Source organism: Wyeomyia smithii, chromosome 1 (genome assembly GCF_029784165.1).
Source record: "Wyeomyia smithii strain HCP4-BCI-WySm-NY-G18 chromosome 1, ASM2978416v1, whole genome shotgun sequence".
Taxonomy (NCBI): Eukaryota; Metazoa; Arthropoda; class Insecta; order Diptera; family Culicidae; genus Wyeomyia; species Wyeomyia smithii.
Window position 1 is genome coordinate 81,779,738 of NC_073694.1, and position 22,288 is coordinate 81,802,025.

General features: G+C 36.1%; 1 protein-coding gene across 5 annotated transcripts in view; it reads left to right on the forward strand.

The window, feature by feature from the left end:
* The window catches only part of LOC129719195 (uncharacterized), a 218,412-nt gene that overhangs the window by 148,580 nt on the left and 47,544 nt on the right, over positions 1-22,288 (forward strand). The window lies entirely within an intron of this gene.

Here is a 22,288-nt window from a genome sequence, read left to right on the forward strand (position 1 = left end):
TTCGTTTCATCCGAAGACAGCAGATCAAAGGGGTTCGATGTTATGGTAGAAGTGGTCACGGTCTTCTTAAGAATCTCAGCGTAAGAGCGCTTTGAGCGCTCGTTAAGAGACCGCTTGATTTTATCTCTGCGTTGCATGTACACCGGGCATGTGGAATGCTCATGCAGATTTTCTCCGCAGTGAATACACTTTTCAGCGTTTACACTGCAAGAATCATTCGCATGAGTCTCCCCATACTTGCCACACCGTGCCTTATTGCAGCAGTAGGCAGCTGTATGAACTAACTGCTTGCAATTGGTGCAATCGTGCCAAAACACGGGGCACATACAAACGCACAAGCAGACGAACCCGGTTGATCGAGACGTGGCTAGGGAGAGCAGATCCGGTCAACGTAACGCGAAACGAGTCTGACGGAGTGTATACTTTTTTACCGCTGACGAGCGACATAGACCGTAATTGCTTACAATCCAATATCTTCGCCTCAGTATTGGAGTTCTTGAAGCAACCGGTGCCTCTTCCCAGATAACACTCGACAGACAGACTCGAATCGGTTATTACACCGTCGATCTCCACTTCTCGTGCGGGTACATACACTATACAGTGACTAAAGCAGTGACAGAGAGGGAGTGAACAGGAGGGACAGGGTCGGGCGGGTTTGGAGACGGGGGATCGGGGGCTAAGGGATCCACATCCATTGCGCTCAAACTGGCGCAACAATACAGTGGCAAAGAATCACGTACCTCTTCTTCTTTGTTGTCTTCAATAGCACAATCACTGAGTCTTTCGGTGCTGGAACGGGCAGCTTCGCAGCGACACGGTTAAAGCACAATAGCAGGATGACCTTCACTGCGGATTATCAGTCTATCTTCACACCGCACTTCGCACTCTTTGAAACGCGACCGAGTAAACAATGCTTTTTCGACTTTTACTATATAGTAGCGATTTTATACAGTGTTGCTGATTATCGCTTCATTACACCCAAGTACGTTGTCTGCAACCAGAAGTACTCAGTACAGTGGCAACAGAGCATGCACTCATAAATGAAACGAACGTGTTGATCGTCCCGTGCCATCGTGAGTGACTTACGAATGAGAAGCTTTTTTTCTCTTCCTCACTTCGGACCCGATGAGATCAATAGGAGTGGAAGACAAAGGTTTTTTTTTGTGGTAATCTTATCACTCACAATACTCAGATCATTCGTATCATTCACTTCATTTGCATCGAATGATTCGCATCAGTCATATTCTTCGGGTCTTTTTTTTTCTGGGTGAACCGAAGCGATTAGCTTTCTTCAGCCAACAGTGCTGCGTAGTTGTGGTTTGTAAAAATAAAAAGAGTCTAGCAGTGATGAACTGCGGCGCGTTAAAAACAAAGTTGAGGCATGTTGTGGAGGAATAGGCTGATGTCACAGGGGCAATATAATATCGGTGCCTTACCGATGTTTTCAGTTTTGTTAAATTCATTGTAAATTTTAGAAACCTAAAATGTATTTTTTTCTTTTTCAAACATCTCAAAACATACGTGCGAATATCTAAACAAATCCCTAAACTGTATTCCGCAAAATTTATTCTGTCAAGAATACATCCCTTCTCAGATGTATCGAATACCCTATCCGATAAACAGAGAATTCGCTTGCTCGTCCTATGCGGTGACGATTGTTTGGGTCTTGTACGAATCTCTTCTCACCAAAACCAACGGTGTTTTTTCCTCGTAAACGTCATTGGTTTGTCCCGACGCTTCGTTCGCCTCATTAGATTCGTTCGCTTCGTTCGGCCATAAGTCGAATTGCTGGTGAGTAACTTTTTCTCGGGTGGCCGAATGTGGTAACTCAGTGCGATACAATAGCAGGAGAAGAAGTAAAGAATAAAATAAACCCAAACAGTTCATTGAGCACTGTTATTCGCACTTGATGATGCGATAGGCTGCAGCTATAGTACCAAGTCACTAGTGAGCAGCGACGATGATGAATCATGAATGATTGTGATAATCAGCAACTTTGATTTTATAGCGAGACAACCACTCAATGCGTCCGTAGTTGCCGAGCGTTCGGGACGGAATGATTGAGGAATATTGTTATATGTTGTTTGAAATATAATTTAATAGGAAATTGTTGTTTCAATGACAGAACAAATACTTACTGCTAGCCAATGAAAAAAAGCGATGCTAACTGTTCTTCGGACGATAACTCAAAACAAAATAAACATGGTAATTGTTAAAATCTGAGTTGATATTACCCATCGTGATTAGTCACTTTTTGACATTTTGCGTATAAATACCAAATTGAGTTAATCTTAATCAGAATTGAGTAAAAACAACGGAGTGTGTGCTAATTATTGCATTATGGCAAAAATGAACATTAGGGTGGCAATGAATATCGACTTTTCGAATTTCGTTAAGAAATTCCGACTACTCGAAAAAATAAATTTCATAAATTTTGATATCGAATAATTCATGAACCACTACTTATGCTTTTCTTCATAAGTCGGAAAAGTTAATCTTTAACCGCATTGAAGCAATATTTTTCTTGTGAACAAGATAACGCAGTCAAGTATTCAAAGAAAAGCAGCTTCGAAAAATCTTGAAGTTGTTTGAACACCGCGTTTCGATTAAAAAATACCGTAAAACGGGGTATCATTGATCAGTGGGGTAACATTGATCAGCTTTACCCTTCTCATGAATAGTTGAAATAAAACTGCTCCGTGATTACTTTTGCTAAATTTAAGTATAACTTCTTAGTCTTGTGTCATTCGAGGTCTAAAATGAAATATTGGTTGAAATTTTTGTTTTGTTTTGATGACCAAATTTTAAAATTAATTTGACCGTTATATTTCTTACTCTCAGTAAGTGCCAAAAAAGCACTTTATACCAGTTGAACATGGAACATTTCGTATTCATTGACATGTTTTCCAAATCCGTTATTTAATTTTCTCAATCAACTAGAAAAAAAATAGTCAAATTTATTACATTTACAGTTAATTAATTCATATTTGTTAAGAAATTCCAGTTTTATGCTCAAGCCAAGACAACATCCTGGCCTACGCCAATTTTCAGGAAAATCAGTTCAGTTTATTCAAGGTTATACTCATTTTATGTTTTCTGACATCAATTTATGGCCGGCCTATTTTATCGACCAGCAATATCTAACAGATGTATCTTAGGGTTCCCCTTTCTTACTAACATTTCCCTTATCACGTAACATTCATGAAGGCATGTTGAGTCTCTTAAGTAAATCTATCTATTTTTTTCCTCATCTATGGCTTCTTAAGTAAATGTTGGACCAAAATATCTTTTCCAGTTCTCCAATAGTTGGAAAGACGTAGCCAGTACGGCAGCAAGTCTCTGGACATATTTAACCTTTATTCAATGACATGCAATTAGGGTCAAACTTTCATGTTGGTGCTCACGAAACGTGGGAGATTTTTCCTTGTAAACAGAGTATTGTAAATGATAGATGAGTAAATCACATCGTCACATCATTTCAAATTAGAAGTGGCTGAGCATATTTTAACGAGGAACCGAATTCGGATAACATTTACATGCTCCGCTTCGTTGATCTCTATCTCTAGAAATTAAACGTAACTAAAAGCGAGGCTGTGCGAGACTTCGAATAATTTTGTTTAACTTCGCAAAACTTTCTCAAAACTGAATGAAATTGCAGAGAATTTTCGTAGAATTTCGCTAAATTCCGTACGAAATTTCACGAAACTAGACTTCCAATTCCGGCACCTACGAAATTTCAATTTCAAACTTCGAACCGAATGTCCGACGCAAATTATCACATTATTCAAGGGATATGATTATCAAATTGGTACATATGATTATCATGTCATACAAATTTTGTATACACTAAAGTCGCGTTTTTACGCGGGGGATACGTGCCGCGTAAATTCCGGAATCCGCGTAAAAAAAACCGCGTAAATTCCGGAATCCGCGTAAACAAACCGCGTAAATTCCGGAATCCGCGTAAAAGAAAACCACGTAAATTCCGGAATCCGCGTAAAAAAAACATCGTCAATTTTGCATTCCGAGTGAAGGGAAACCGAAATCCGGGCAAAAAAAATACCGCGTAAATTCCGGAATCCGCGTAAAAAAAACCGCGTAAATTCCGGAATCCGCGTAAAAAACCCGCGTAAAAAGCGACCTTAGTGTATTTAAGCTATTGTAGAAGAGTATTGAAAATTCGCATTTTTATTTCCGTTCGAATCAATTCGAAATTCGAATCAACGTTCGAACGCTCCTTCATTTATCTTATTTGTAAATGAGAACAGCATTTTCCAATTCAGTCGAATCTATCTTTACGTACCTACGAATGTCTGATATGGCCGCAAGCAAGAATAAAGATGAATACCTTCGAAAATCGTGTCAGAAGATTATAACTGTCCTACTTTATTAATTAATTCATTCTCGTTTCGGTATGATTTCTACTTATAAAGCATATAAAACCATTCCTAACTTATTATGTGTTCGTTTATATTAATCACATTTTGACATGTTTTGTTTTGAGATATCACCTATTTTAATCAGCTTCAATAAAACTTTCTCATAATGCATAAAAAATATTTTGTATTCCATAATCAATACATTTTTTGTGTTATTCTATGACATATTGCACATACAAAATAATTAATCGTATCACTATAACAACAGAATTTCGCTGCAGTTCATTCGACTCGGCCTCAACAAAGTTTGAAGATGGTTTTAATCGATTCCACTATAAAAAGCACTCAGCAAACTTACGGAGAAGCGAATGTGTACGAAAATAAAACCTAATGAAAAGTTCAAGGTTGTTCTCTCCTCTCAGTCAGTTTACACGTTGAAATACAGTCGAACAGAAGAGCTTGTGTAGACTTGCTCGCTCGTCAGAGTGTACTGTCGGTCGTCTGCTTTCACACCGGCCATTCATTAATGTAACTTTTATCCGCTAGCTATTCCTTCGTGTCTTTCTCTCATATGCTTCCGCAATTCTGCTTCCCATCGTCTGTCAACTTTATATGTTGTATCGCATACTATATCCACAGATTACAGACATTCACACGAAACATGTAAAGGTTTTGGACGAGTAGTGGGAAGTAGTAAGCAAGTAAAGCAAAGCTAGGTAATGTCATAAATTTATGTTCTGCACTCTTCTTACTTGTATAACGTTAGTCGGGAGAGTTTTTTTGTTTATTTTAATTTTTTCAAAATGTTTACAGACATTCACACGAAACATGTAAAGGTTCTGGACGAGTAAGGGGAAGTAGTAAGCAAGTAAAGCAAAGCTAGGTAATGTCATAAATTTATGTTCTGCACTCTTCTTACTTGTATAACGTTAGTCGGGAGAGTTTTTTTGTTTATTTTAATTTTTTCAAAATGTTTTATATTTATTTCCAATATACTTCATTCATAGTCGATTACGGTGCTCCCACAGACCGTTATTATAAAAAAAATGCACCAAAGAATTTGAGTACACCATTCGATTCGTTATGACGTCCAGAATGTCTGGTCAAAATTTCAAAATCATCGTACGGTACATTTTTGAGTAATGCCCTTTTGAAGGTTGTAAAGTACAAACAAGTGATATAAAAACGACGAAATACTTATTGTAAAGCACGTTTTTCAACTCACTTTTTTTGACCCGCTGACCAGCTGACTACTTTTATCAGTCCTGCTTTTCAAATGAAATAAATGTTGACACCAAATGTCTTAGAATAGCATATTATGTATTAAGTTGAAAATTGGAATTGTCGACTAGCGACATTCAATTTTACTCTCATACCGTACATTATACTTAACGTCGGAAGTAGTGCGCTGTATAGCGCTTCTGATTTCCTAAACAGCGCATTACTTCCGACGTATATTCCGAGGTATAATGTACGGTATGCGAGAAAAATCGAATGCCTTTAGTTGACAACTCCAATTTTCAACTTAATGCATAATATAACGTCGAAATCTAGTGTTATCTATAAAAATTGAATGGACTCTGTGGGACTTCTCAAGATGGCAAATTGAATTGAAACCGGGGTCGAAAACTGGTCAGGAATTGGGGATAGAAAGTTGCAAGTTTATGGAGAAATGCTGGTGAAATTTTGGGTTTGGGACGAACTTGCTATACGGAGCAGTTAATTGAAAAAACATCACTATCTTGCCACAAAATAGAGCATATATTGTTTTTGGTTTTTTTGAAAAACAAATTTTTGTTCATATTTCAAATTCGTATTTTTCCTGTAAATTACACAATTTGACTGTAAAAAAAACTATTTTTGATGTAAATACAATCAGAAATGTTCTTAGAAAACCCCATAATCGTTTGCGAGATTTTTCAAGAAAACATTTTATTTATTTTATTTGTTGCTGCATACGACTTTTTACATGCTTTTTGTTTTGCAACTGGCCTTAGAGCACGATGCTGGAAAAAGTAAAATTTATGAAGATTTTTTTTCGAAACCAGAATGATTTGTTTGATTGGTGCGATGTTTTCGACAAAGTTGTTGGCAGTAGTTGAGTATCAAAAATATTCTAAATTAAACATTTCAAAGAGCTGATTTTTAAAAAATATTATTATATTTTTTTAAAAGTGCATAACGTAAACTAAACATTGATGATCATGGAGAAATAAAAACTTGAAATTCTTTAGAAAAAATCCTAATTAAAAGGATTTGGAAAAATTTCAGGAAACATTATTTTTCTTGAATAGTTTAAAAGAAAAAAGAAAAATAAATTTGTTTCCTTTTCAACGGTTTCTGCAAGACATGTTCGTGCAGTAAAAGACTTTTAATTTGAAAAATAATAATTTGAGATCTTACTCCTGATTTCCAGGTAATTTTTTTAGGTTTTAAAATCACTTATTTTGAAATGTTAGTCCCCAATGTCCTTTTTTTATCAGCTTGACCATTTTGAGCGCTGGATGCAAACAAGTTGAAGATATTGGCAGATGACCAGAGAGATGCAAATCAAAATGCTGAAAAAGTTGTGAATTCACATCTGAAAAGTTTTGAATCTATGTAACGCGTGATAAACGAAATATGTACAGTTAAATCGCAGTATTTTTCCTGAACGTAAAATAACATTATCTTTAATTTGAGATAAATAACGCAAAGCCATGTCACAAGTTTTGTTCCCTAAATAATCAATTCAATCAAAATATTTTTTACTCTTAGGTTAAGTAGTTTTATGTTCACCCTCAACTTTCCATGACTTTTGCTGATGATTTGAACAACGGAAGTGCTGTTTTGTTTGTTGTTGTTCCCCTAATAGGTTGTTATGCGTTGAATAAAAACGATGCTTATATCATATTTCGAGAAGACAGATAGACACACATAATGAATGCACAAAATAGCTAATACGATTATTGACTGCTGAATGGAAGATTTGCAAATTTGAGAAAATCGCAAAAATTATATTTAACCTGTCTACAATGGAGAGGCAAAAGTTGCATTTTATGTAACTAATCAACTGTTTGTGTAGAATGTCCCGAGCAAATTCGGTAGAAGTGATATGCGCTATTACTTCCAATTTAAGGTTCAAAAATTGACGTTCAACCGTCGATAGAACATAACCTAGGTACCGTTTTTGACAATCGGGAATTTCTTGCAATCATGCGGGAACAAGTCGGGAAAAATGCGGCAACTCGAAAATGTAAAATGAGTGGCCACCCTACATACGGACAGCGACTTATTTTTATGTATATAGAAGAAGAAGAAGATAAGATATAAGATAACGGGTGACAACCAAAATTTTGGATTTTTTTTCTAGTGCTGTAAAGAAAGGTATATGTATTTTTTTTATCATTCTTTCATCTTACACATAAATAAATATCATACAGATCAGAGGCGTCGCGTGGCTGATTCCGTCACATGTGCACCAAACATTCATTTAAGTTCTCTCCTTAAATGAAAAAAGAAAATCGAACCAAAGTAGATATACGATGCTTTAAATTGGAGGGTTTCGCTACTACGCTTACTTGTTTTTTTAGGTTATCCTATTTCGATAATTGCATATGTCCGGATATTGGGGAATAGGGTATTTTGCACAGGTGGACCCGACGCCACTGGTACAGATATTTTGACACTCCAAAATCGAATATATATATGTCTCATCATTAAAATAATTACAACAGACATTCAATGGGTTGTTCATTCCATATAGAGTGCGGTGATTCGAGCTGCAGAAAAAATCAGGTTGACGTAGCACTCGAAGCGGGGCGTAAAAACGCAGTTCTTCACGAATGTTAGCGCATTCGATTGCACACTGGGCCAGGAATGGAATCTAGCGGAACGAAATTATTAGCGCTCTCAGGGTTTGACCAAAGTTTCTTGGAATAGTTAGGGCCGCATCTTGGATGTTTGAATTAGTTCGGAATTTATCCGCGAAGGTGGCGTTGCGATGCCAACTTCTTTCGCTTACACGCTAGAGCTTTGCAATTTTCGACAAAGTTGAAGATCTCTAAATTCTATGAAACTTTACAGAATATACAAAATTTCTAACTCTTCAAGTTTTAGAGATCTACGAGTTTTTATAAAATTTGTCTGAATTTCACATTTTATTGTGATAATTTTTTCACTGGAATTATTTTTTTACAAATTTTTCCTCGATAGAAATTGAATAATTACGTCGTTTTCACCCAAGTACAGAAGTTTTTGAAGTACTTAAGTGAAAATATTACACAACATTTGAAAAAAAAAAACATAATTTTGTATTGTAGGTTAGCAAGTATTAGCAAACCATGATTTTTTCTAAAAATTGGCCATCAAAAAATCTTTATTTTTTGAAGTTTTGAAATGTTTTTTTTTCGTGTTTTTGTGATATTTCAGTTTGAAAATAACCATAGGTTTCATGTAAAAATACAATGGCTATGTATTTATGGCATAGAATACACGGTCCAGTACTCTGATACTCTATCTAACCTATTTGCAGTCTTCAGCAAAGTTTCTCAGTGTAATAAGAACTTCAACTTGACGTTGAGTTTAGTTCGCGATTTGGCCGCAGAGATGGCGCTTCGACACAAACTTTTTATTCTTACACGCTAGAGCTGTGCAGTTTTCGACAAAGTTTTTGATCAGAAAATTTTATGTAACTTCGTAGAAGAAACAAAATTTCTGTCTCTAATTTTTTTTTTGGAAAAAACGAGTTTTTGATGAATTTGTTTGAGTTTCACGTGTTTTGTTATAATTTTGTGATTCGAAACATTAAATTCAACAAACAATATGCAATTTTCTGAATTAGCTAGATTCCATTGCTGGCCCAGTGTGGATTGGAATCCGTTATCATATCAAAAATGAGCATATGCCGAAGAAAAACTCGCCTACTTGAAAATTACTATTTTTCGCCTCTCCAAAACAGCCAAAATATGAAAAATCGGTTGAAAAATAACCGTATTAAACATAAAAATGTGAGTTAAAGTAAAAAAGAGGGTTCGAACATAACATATAATTTTCGGGGTAGTGGAAAAACTTCAAGTAAACGCGCAAGTTACACTTGACTAAAGCTACAATCCACACTAAGTCATATCAAAAGCTCTCGCATTTTCTCATCATTTGTAGCACCGTGAAATAATTGTGCGATCGGAACCAAAAATTCTGGTTTTCTTAAAAAATATTTAACTTAACCAAATATCAACCGATTTCCACAAAACTACTTTCATTTGATTCTGAATTGAATATACTTTCAAAATTATAGTGTATTTGTGGTATGTTTCTTACAAAAATAGACGGCAAATTTAAAATTAAATTGAAAAATTGCGTGAAAAATTCTAAAAATTTAGATATAAACACAAATAACTTAACATGTTTTATTGATATTAGAACAAACCTGTATATATTTCGAAAGCTCTATTTGTCTTCTTTCTAAAACTGCTTAAATATTGAGAATCGGTTAATAAATGACTGAGTTAAAAAATATTATATGCGCTGAGGTCCAAAAAACCGTATTTTGACCGTAACTTCAGATTTTGGGGGTGTTTGGAAAATTTCTAGTATGAGCAAATATTACACTCAACAAGACCTACAACCTACACTGGGTCACTTCAGAAGTTCTTGCATTTTTTTTTTCATTTGTAGCACAGTGTTATTATTATTATTGTTATTATTTAACATTTTACCTATTTTTTTCAATCGCATTTTTTTAAGATTCGTTTGTATTAAATGGTATTTTATATATCCATAAGACACCTAGTTAAATAAATGTAAAATGAACTTCACCTTGGAGCTGACTTCCTTCGAGGGGGAAGTAAATACGGAGTACCCTGCCAGTCGAAGCCATCCTTGACCCTCTTATTCAGCCGTTGCCGCTGCGTCATTTCCTGCAGCTCTGAGACCAGTGGACGGGACTGCCACTCCCTGACATGTATGTCCATAGAGATTTTAGAGATACAGCACCTTTTACAAAAAAAAAAAAAAAACAAACCTCAATTTTTAAAGGTTCAAACAGTTTTGTAATAAAATTCTGCACAACTTTGCAGAAGAAACTATTTGTCTATCAAGTCACGTTCAAAGGTAAGGTGTGGCGCCCTCTATATGGTGAAAATTGTAGCTGGTTGCATTGAAGCACATAAAGGACAACAGTAAACGAAACAACTTTTTAGAAGATACTGATAACATTGGACTTCAAAATTTCCTATCTTCGTCTGTTTCTAGATTTAGCCCCATTGTGGTGTCTGTTTGTTGGGCATAGAAACGGAAAGGTAATGTACGCGCCGGCCTTTGTGTTATATATTCAAAACTACAAATAACGCAGTGTAGTTTTGTGTCTTTCTGTTAGAAGGGTACTCTCTCGGATGGCTTCATAGAAGGCTGGATTCGTTTGCGGCTTTTCGAGTTTCAGCTCAAATAAAAAAGCCTTTAAAAACACTTTTTTCCAGTTTTTATTCATGAATACCTAAGACAAGACACCTGGCTTCTTATTTTTCTTTTCGTAACGGTCGGCATCCCCGTCGAAATTTTTTTGAACGTTCCACACCGTTGATGCCAGAATGATTATTTTTAACAACTTTTGCAGGTCAATGAAAATAAAACAAATTTAAAATGTAATATATATAGGCGAATAATACTCAATTTTTATTTATTATTTTATGTTCAATAAAGCATACTTCTACTATCAATTTTTTTCTTCCTAAGTTTCTTGGTACCCAATTTTTTTCTTCCTAAGTTTCTTGGACTTCAACCGAAATAGTAAAGAACGATTAATCAATGCATTTTTAAAGTTATAACAGTGAAATACATTATTCGGTAATATCATGTACCTTGCATTCTTTTGCATCATTGTTTATGAACAATTATAACAGCTAAATTATGACTCTCCAGCAACACTGCTTTACAGTGAAAAATAACCTCGTTGTATTTTCTACGTGACGATTGCGTTATCGGATTCAACCAATCAGCAGCCGGTTGAAATTGGTTGAATGTAACGGTGACCAGCTGTCACGTCTTGTCTTAGATGAATACTGTATATAATAACCAATGTATCACTAGAAATTCTTGATCTTGATTTACCGCGTCACTCTCAATGTTATACAGTCATATTTTGGGCCTTAGAGTTGAACATATGAATGAAAAACTGCTTTTTAAAAACCTTTTTGGAAAACGTCATATAGCTATGAAATCTCAATTTCTAGAGGTTTAAGATATTCAGCAAACAGTTTTGTAATAAAATGTTACACAATTTTGCAGAAGAAACTATTCGCCTAGCAAGTCACGTTCGAAAGTTAGGTGTGGCGCTCTCTATAGCGCGGGGTAACTCATTCCATTAAAGCATATAAAGGACAGCAGTAAACGAAGCAACTTTCTAGAAGATATGGATAACATAGGACTTGAAAAAATGGTTTTGCCGTCCGTTTCTCGATTTGGACACACTGTGCGCCGGTTGCACCGACCTCCGCGATGTAGCCTTTTGAAGCTTCTTGTCGCTCAGGGCCGTCGGCCATCCAAGACCGGGCTTTCTTTTGATAGGGCCAAGATGCTATAGATTTCGCAACGGACGTATCCGGCGTCTACAAAGTGCTCGCGTCGAAAACGGATATCGTGATCCGTTTTCGACGCGGGGAACCCAGCGCATACTTCTGAACGGAGTAGCTTCACTGTTTTCGCCATCACAATTAGAGTTGAACTGATAGAGCTGTTAAACTTATTGCTAAATTAACAGATTACATCACATTACTCTAAACATAAAAAAAATACGAAAATTTATTATTTTTCAACCTTCCAGAGTAGGGCCCCCCTTAACAAACACACATACATCAGCAAACACAGAACACTCAAATCAGCAAACGAAACCCAATAGCAAACTGTAATAGCTAATAGCTAATACCCATATGTATTTCCCCCACAGTTAATTCACACTTTTGCGCTTCATTTTGAATCGAATATAAGTCAGCGGTTGAAAGAGAAGTGAAGAAAGTTTGTGACAGAGTTAATTTGTTAAGTTTAAACTGGTGCGGGTTTGAATGTAAGATTATTGTTTCATGTGCTACAGTTGAATACAGTTGAATATCTTCATGTTATTTTATAGATTGACACCATAGTAATTAGTAAATAAGACAGGAATGCAGATGCCGAAGCTTGTATAACGAAAACGATTCATGTTCTGTAAGAGTTTTGTTATACCAAATTTCGTGTGATTTTGTAATTTTTATTAAATCTTGTATCCTAAATTCAGAATTTCCTGAAGAAGGTGCAATATACACCGAAACGTTGGTTGAAAGAGCGATATTGATTCGTTTTATTGCTGAAAGACTGCGAAGCCGAAAAACACCCCCTGATATGTATACATGATAAAATCCACCGCACACAACACTGTATGCTCAAAAACTCCGAGCGTTCCTCGATTATTACTCATGTCCGTAAAAGGCTCCTTTTTCTGTATAGCGTTAGCCTCGTGCGAATATGCAAACTACGGGACTTTAGTAGGCTGCATAGACGGTATAAGACTCCACTGACAACGTACCAAGATATACGAATTCCTCAACCGCCTTAATTTATTCCTCATCTTACCCCACCTCGTTGCTAACACCGTTAAAATTTCTACTCTCCCCGCCAATTACGATATGTTTTGTTTTGGCAGAGTTTGTGATAAACCCCACTAACCTAACCGCTTGAAAAAGCCAATCTCTTAGCAAGAATTGGTTCTTCAACTGCATTCGTCGGGCCGGAGCCATTCTGTGGGTTATCTTCATTTTGTTTAAAATCTGAGCTCAGATACTAGGAATCAATGATGATTGATGCCAACTGGAAGGCTTACTCCAAAGCAAGGCAATCTAAACTATTCATTACACCATGTAATAGAATCACACGGAACCTACTCAGTATGAATAAAGATGATCTGAGTACGTTAACTAGCCAACTGACTGGGCACTGTCCGAGTAAGTATCACCTGAAAAAAATTAGGTAAACTGACAGATGACTCATTTTGTTTCAGTAATTCTGAAGTAGAAACCTCGGAACACTTACTGTGCCAATGCAGCGCATAATTCAGCAAAGACTGCGTATTCTTGGAAAAGATATCCTTACGCCTAACGAGATATGGTCTGCTGAACTAATGAAGGTAAGAAACTTCATCAGAAAAGTCATACCTTCTTGGGGTGAAATGCAAAGTCTGGGTGCGACTATCACTGATACACATAGTGATGGAACGAACTGACCGTGTATATAAAATAACGCGGAGTACACCACAATATATCTAACTAATGGTAGCAGTGGTTATAGGCTCCTATAGAAAAAAAAAACCTAACCGCTTCTTTCTTAAAAGGCCTGAGAACCTCTCCCACATCACTTAATTTTTTTTCGCAGAGTAAATGAGGAGCGTAAATTTCGAAAAGCAGCTTAGTATTCGCCGATAAAGGGCTCCCTTAGCAGCTTCAATCTGTAGAACAGGATACGGAAAAGCACTTTGTGAGCAGAATTGAGCAACGTAATGCCTAAATAATTACTACATTCGAGTCAATGGCCCTTTTTATACATAGGGCAAATGAGGCCTTCCAACTAGTTCTTCGGCATTTCTTTGACTGCCCAAATCCTTGATAGAATCAGGTGAATCACAACGTGTAGCCACTAGTTCATCGTTTTGGAGTGATTGATTGTTGAAACATTTTTCGCCAGATCAAAATGCTTGCTATAAATCCTTCATCCAGAACTATGCCGATAGTACCTGCAGTGCATGTAGCATTTCGACGTACAAATTACAGTTTCAATAGTGCAATGCTTCAACGAGTCTTCAACAGAGTTTCGTCCATGTTTGATATTCATTTGTTCATTGAAGCTCCCCGTTCTAAATTTATTGCTATGTTTAGACAATTGTTGTATTATTGAGCAATCCTCGCTGAAACCGTCCCACTGGTGACACAAGTCTTTAAAAAGCAATATAAAAATGAGACCGCCACTTTGGTTAGTTCATATTGATGGACCCCTCGGGCACCAAGGGATCAAACATTTTTAGAAAAATTTTATTTTGAGCAGTTCTTGATCGTTTTATTGATCTATCTCTCTTGAATTTGTCATTGAACCCCCTATAACTAGCACGTCGTTGTAAAGAAGAATGATCTTTCATTTGAAACAGAAAAAAAATTGGCCGCCGTCTTGGATCTCGCAACCATACTAACCAGCAACCAATATCAGCGAAAACATGTTTTCGAGGAAGTTTGTAATCACCAATTTTAAATTTGACACCACCATTGGAAAACTTAGAAAAAATGCATGAAGATAGGTTCATTTAAAAATTAGGTGAGCATCGAGATTACCGTCTATTTAAATTACTGTTCGAAAAAGAGTTTCAAACAGTTCAACGCATGACGCACGGTTAATATCAAATTCTGGAAAAAATCCAAATGACGTAAAACGTCGAGATCTGGTGTTGTCTCGATGATGATGATGATGATGATGGTCCCGCCTCTTACCCTTACAAAGATTTGAGGTAGACGATTTATCTATTAGATAATTAGCTATTACTTCAATTAAACCAGAAATCAAAAAACAACGGACTGGTTTTGTCAATACAGATATAATATCCTCCATAATATTCCAATGCTTAAACGGCAGTATTACTGAATAAAAAAAAATTAAACACAAATTTCTAAGCCGTTCTACGACCAAGATTACCAAGTTCTAATTATTTTACTTCTTTCAATCAATTGGACATTATTCACATCTGAATTAAGCCAACACCCAATCTAGCCCACAGCTAAATTGCTACAGTCCCAACAAGGCTATTCCCGCCGAACTCAGCAAGCAAAGCACAGGTAAACCGTGAACTTAACATGAGACTCATGAGGATGTCCCCACCTAGGGAAGTCTAGAAAATTTCCAACCCGAAAAAGTCCTAGAACAGCTAGGAATTTCAACGTCCAAAGACAATCAAAAGTGTCATAATTTTCCCGAGTAATCCGACGTATGTCCAGAACTACTTAAAAGTTTATTGTGTTACAAAAAACCCAATTTTCATAACATACATCAGCATAATACATCTGTATGTATGTAAATAAAAAAACCTTTATTTTTCAAAATGTCATATATTAAATTTTTCGGAAAAACTCGACTTTCTGGGACTTTTGAAATTTTCTCAAGAAGACGAAACTTTTGAGCCCTACCTCTAAATGGTCGGCGTGCGACTAGACCGAACCAAGCGCCAAAAACATTATTTCGAGTAATCGGCGACCGAAGTTTAACCACCCCGTATGTTTCCTGCAAGCTGCTGCAGAGAGTTTATGTTATAATACCATTATAAACTATTCAAATGATTTCGTTTTTTTTATGAAAGCTAGATTATCAATTTTAACATTCACTGGCGTTAAAAACTCAATTTTCAAAAAAGTGGCGCTTGGTTCGATCTGGTCGCACGCCGACCAAATGATATTCGAAGGTAAATTTTTCCCATACCTTGTAAACAGACAGGCATCTTCCAGCAGGGAGATCCAGCTTGCTGATGACACAGAAGAAAAAAATAATGATTCTTTTATATGCTTGTATTCAATTTTTAATATGCGTATTTGTTATTTTTTGGTAATCTTGCGTTTCTCAACTAATTTTAAAAATGACACCGTATTAGTTTTTTTTTCTATATAATTCGTACCTATAATAACATCCCTAACCTACATAATAATTGTTTTCTCCTGTGTGGACTTCTCACTGCGACAAGCGACATTTTGATCTATTATGATATTGCCCAGGTGTTTTCAGTACTCCGCACTTCATATTATTGGCAGTATCACTATTGAAGTAAGTGATACCCTTATCATTTATATCCGTGCTTGTGTGAGTTTTACGCTTCCATTTCAAGCTTACTGCTTTACTATACCGGCGAAATCTGTGTTCAAATAATTCAGGTACAGCAAGAAACTTCTCGGATCTAAATCAGAACCGCCTGCAGTAGAATGAGAATTTCCAATATTTATGTAACGTGATTTGTGATGGATGTCATACGGTGAACCAGTGTTTTTTCAGTCAACCAATGCACACTGGGAAAAAATGGACCCAAATTCCCACTAAATAAACGCCGTTGTGCTGGCAACCTGACAAATGGCATTTCTGATGTAAAATTAGTCAACAAATCGATTGGTGATGGTACCATCCTGTGCAGGGCACGGGAAAAGGTCCAGTTTGCCATATATTTGCGTGTTTTTGGGTTGACTCTGTCGTAGCTAAGATTGCCGCTGATTTTTTTTTGTGCAAAAATGAACAAAATCGTCGCTCAGCTTACTGTTCAAAAGTGAAAATTTGTGTGTCAGAGTTTTCGGAGCCGTTGAAGGTTTGAGGCCTCTCCCTCAGCTGAAAGGGAGGGCTCCCATACAAATGAAACACAAATTTTTATATAACTCGAGAACTTATCAAGCAAATGGAACCAAATTTGGCATGTGGGGTTTTTTGGAGCCAAAAAATATTTCTTTGGTGGTTTGACACCCCTCCCTCCTCTAGAATGGAGGAGTCCCTCACAAATGAAATTAGACTAGAGCAACATAAATGGTTCTCTACAGTACCGAATTGTAACAGACAATACTGGTAAAACGCGGTACAGAGAAAACTAGGTGAAAAGTAAACAACCTTTGCAAATATTTAAAGGTAAGTTTGGAGTTTGGACATGAGGAAAAAAAGTAGGAGGGTGGTATCTAAGACACGACCGCATAGTTGATGTAGGACCGCAATAGTTTCATATTTCCTTTTGAGGCTATGTTTGATTTGAGCTCGTTTAACTTTTGGCACGGTTCGATGGTGTCAAAAACGAGCAATTATGTTTAAACATTTTTTAGTTTTCTTGATTATTTTACCTCCTCCAAAAAAAAAGTATTTTGGTTCTTTATGTAGCCGAAGCGGATGCCCGGAATCGGTAGAACGGTTCTTGAGATATGAATGGAACCTGTTCCGGTAATATAATGATCATGATCAAAGCAGTACTATGTCTCTAATTACTCGAGGGTAATATCAAGTATGTAGGTCGTCAGCCTAAATTCTTCAAGTGACACCCTAAACGACTCAGAACTAAAACTAGTTCATTGGTGGCCATATCTACTGTTAAGGTCGTCTTTGGTCACATGAAAAGTGAACCGTTCATATTTGGCATGGTTCGATTTTGGCAACAATTATTAGTAGCAATTAAGCTTTCGAACGATATAGTAGGAAAAAATCTTCCTACTATATTTATTTGTCTTGTGGAAAATGGCTTTATCATGTCATAAAAAAATTCCTGCAATTACAAGCTCGTGGAAAAAATAACGATACACAATTACAGTTTTTAGTCAAAAATGTATATTCACAAAAAATTTTAAATTGCCATAGAGTTCTATGAACATGTTAACATTCAATCCAGGTCAATTTGAACATTTTATCAGTAAACAGAATCAGAAAAAAAAATTATCAGTTTCAAAATACAAAAAACAACGAAGATGCCATATTTGAAATATTCAAATTATATTCAAATATAGAAGGGCTAGAAGGATAAACAACATTAGCCTCAGCAATTCATGTTTGCATAGTGTTGTTCAATTACAAGTAAGGTTATGAAAAATAATAGAGCAAGATCGCACCAAATGACCTATGGTCGAATATCGACCATTTTTGATTTGAATGAAACTTTGCATACGTATTTGGCTAATCAAACTGAGCATTTTTCACAGATGGAGAGATTTTTTACACCCATGAGTTATATTCTAAAAGGGCGTATGCCTATTGGCATAGGTTTTATTCGAAGCATTGCAGCCCAGAAACCGTTACACAGTGGTCCAATAAGGCAAAAAGTGGAACTTAATTCCATAGCGCCTTTTACCTTCAACCTAGCTTAAAAGTGTCTTTGGAACAATTGCTCATATGAATGACCCGCATAATAGCAAATTATCAAAAAGTATGAAAAGCTTACTATACTAAAAATAAAAAATTAACTTTTTTGTGTTGAGAGATAGAAGAATAGTTTGTTCAGCAAAGTTGTAGAAGAATAAAAAATATAAAACTTTGTTGAACAAATGAAAATCCTATCTTCTTTCGGTACAAAGTTATAAAATATATTACATGGAACTTACTCAAAAGTTTTTTGTACTTAACTTTTGTTAGTTGCATTTTACACGAAAGTATTGTTCGGAAAAATTGTTAAGGCAAACAAAACACACATTTTTGCCAAAGATCATATATCTCCAGGAATTTTCCTTACAAAGTTATATCATATTTTAGCTTATTTTTTCGATAATTTCAATAACGTATAGGTTAAAAAGGGGCAAGTGGAATCATGATGTCAATAGTTTTCCTTGAAGTTTAGCTCGAGTGCTCAAAACTGTTATAAGTTCCATCTGTTCCAATCCACCTAATAGCTTATTTTTATAGCTCTAACAGCTCTAATCTATCAGATTTACTATTCAAATAGTTAACCTGAAAAGTGCGGTCTGTCTAGTAACTTTGTATCATTTTTGTGTTGTAAAGAGGAAAACGGAAATTGGACATTTTAGCTATCAAACCTTCATGCCAAACACTGTCGAATGCTTTTTCTATGTCTAGAAGAGCAGCTCCAGTGGAATAACCTTCAGATCTATTAGTACGAATCTTATCAGTTACTCTAAGTAACTGATGAGTAGTCGAATGCCCATGGCGAAATCCAAACTGCTCATTTACAAGATATATTGATTATTGTAATCCTTCATGTGGTTACATCAATATTACCGTTTGAAATCTTTCATTCCGACGCTACATCTTGGTTTTAGTTTCCGCAGATTGTATCTCGATATAGTGCGGTTAGACATAGTCCTACGTCAAAAAATTGTCGATAACACAAAAATTATTTAGAAACTGTGGTGGACTAGTTGCGTATTTTAATTATCTTTATAACTAATGTAATTATGTATAAATAGCTTAAGTAGTTTTCTGGGATCATGTACGTCAGTCCAGCACAAAGCGCCAGTAATATCTTCGCAATTTTCTCTGTGTTCCTTTTTACCCCAAAACAAAAATGAAAAAAGAATATAAGCAAAATTCCCATCGGCAAAAAAGGAGGATTGGTGTCCAAGAGCACAAACGCATGCTTTGAAGTAGACTAAGGATTGTGATGATTATGTTTTTCTCTGAGTTCATGAATGTGCAACACTCCGTTTTTGTTGCTCACTTTACTTACTTTACTTTTAAGGCGACAGACCGATTATCGATCCAGTGCCGAATCCAGAATACGTCGCCATGTTCCTCGGTCTTGGGCTGCTATCCTCAAATCGCCCCTAACACCTATTTCGCGTGCATCCCCGTCGACAGCACACATCCAACGAGTGCGGGGTCTACCTCGAAGTCGTCGACTTCTATCGGGATTCCTGCTAAATATAGCTTTCGCTTGACGCTCATCCGGCATTCTCGCTACATGCCCAACCCACTGAAGCCTGCCGTGTTTTATACGCTTGACTATATCCGCCGATTTGTATGCCTGGTACACTTCATGGTTCATGCGTCTGCGCCAAACACCATTTTCTAGCTTGCCGCCAAGGATTGAACGCAAAATCCTACGCTCAAAAACACCAAGAGCTCGCCGATCAGCCTCTTTCAGCGTCCATGATTCATGGCCGTAGAGAGCCACCGGAAGAATCAGTGTATTATAGACTGCAAGTTTAGTACGGATTTGCAGACTGCGGGACCTTAGCTGGTTACGTAATCCGTAAAAGGCCCTGTTTGCGGCTGCTATCCGCCTCTTTATCTCACGGCTAACCTCGTTGTCACATGTCACTAATGTTCCCAGGTAAATAAATTTGTCGACTACTTCAAATGTTTCCCCATCCAGCACCACCGCAGCACCAACCTCCGACGGACTACCACGCACTCTGCCAGCCACCATGTATTTCGTTTTGGCAGAGTTTATGACAAGCCCTAATCTCGCAGCTTTCCTCCTGAGAGCTTCGAATGCCTCTTCCACAGCTCTACGGTTGATACCAATGATGTCGATATCGTCCGCAAAACCGAGAAGCATGTGCGACTTCGTAATGATGGTGCCGTTTCTCTGCACACCAGCCCTCCGTATAGCACCTTCCAATGCGATGTTGAACAATAAGTTTTCCGTTTTTTAGAGGGGCCTGAAAAAGGCGATTTTGCGTATTCAACTGTGTGAGCTGGCACTACTGCAAAGGTGCGTATTTATCTCCCCTGGCGTACACTATTACGAGTCGACGAGAAGACACCATTGATTGCCCAGCGATGGTCCTCACATTCTCTCCGCAATGCTTTCACTTAGCGAAACTGCTGCAACATGTGATACTGGCGCGTTATCGAACTGCTTCGACAGCTTTTCTACAGCAATCAAGCAATTATGTCTATAAAGCGTTTTCATGCCAAATAACCTACGGCCGAATATCGATCATTTCAGATTTTAACGAAATTTTACATACGTATTTGAGTTAGTAAACTGAGTATTTTCTCCGGGTGGAGGAATTTTTGAGACTCAGGACTAATTTTCTAAAAAAGGCGTATACCCCTATGGAATAGGTTTAAGCTCAGAAACCATCAGTTGAACAGAAAAACTGCAGAGGACCGATTGTAGGGATCCAATAGTACTTCACAAAATATATACACAACCGATTTTTTTTTCCTTTTTAAATTTTTGAAAAGCGTTAAATTTTAATTTAAATAACAAAGAGTTGAACTTTGTTTGGTTTTTGTTTTTTGAAGAAATTTGAAGTCATAATGAAACTTTTGACAAGTAGTCCAGTATAGAGAAATGACAAATCTTTTTTATGGAAGGTCAAGTTTTAAGAAAAATATTCAATTTCGACTTTTTCGAATTATCTGTATTCGAATAATTTCAAACAATTGAAATAGTTATTTCAAATCAAAAACCTAAAAATAATCTAATTCATGAATGCATCCGTCTCCAAGTTATTTGAAAGAAACAAAAAAAAAACGCTAAATTATACAATGAGTTAAAGAAAGATTAAATTCACCTCACCAATTAACTTTTTATTGAAACTTGACATTATTTCCAAACTTTTTATTGAATAATCAAATTCTAATGATGCAATATGATTCTCATAGTAATTTCAAATCACGAAGCTCTTGGCGACTAACTTTCTAACTGCATCCGGTTTTTGAGATATTTCAATATTATGTTTGAAAATTTTCAGTTTTATAAATATACGCTTTGTTGTGATTTTTTTGTGGTTCTCCAAGATAGAGAAATGAAAAATATTTTTTATGGAAGGTCAAGTTTTTAGAAAAATATACAATTTTGACTTTTTCCAATTATTTGTATTCGAATAATTTCAAAAAATTGAAATGGTTATTTCAAATCAAAAACCTAAAAATAATCTAATTCATGAATGCATTCGTCTCCAAGTTATTTGAAAAACTAAAAAAAAAAAACGCTAAATTATACATTAAGTTAAAAAAAAGAATAAATTTACCTCACCAATAAACTTTTTATTGAAACTTGACATTATTTCCAAACTTTTTATGCAATAATCAAATTCTTATGATGCAATATGATTCTCATAGTAATTTCAAATCAGCTTTTGGCGACTAACTTTCTAACTGGATCCGTTTTTGAGATATTTCAATATTAGGTTTGAAAATTTTCAGTTTTATAAACATACGCTTTGTTGTGAATTATTTGTGGTTCTCCAGCGACAAACATAGATTTATTGATAGTAGACCAATAATTCAGAAGTTGGGGTTATGAGATTCATTTCCGTGGGTTGAGTAATTAAAGGTTTGCATTCTTTCAATTTAAATTTAACATCTAAACAATTCATCCAATCTCTCTGATGTCAAAGAATGAGTTGTGTTATATCGATCGCATATTTCAATCTATTTATATAAAAGACAAGTTTTGCATGTATGTTGTTATGTAGGTTCTAGTATAAATCTTAAAAAACGGTAAATAA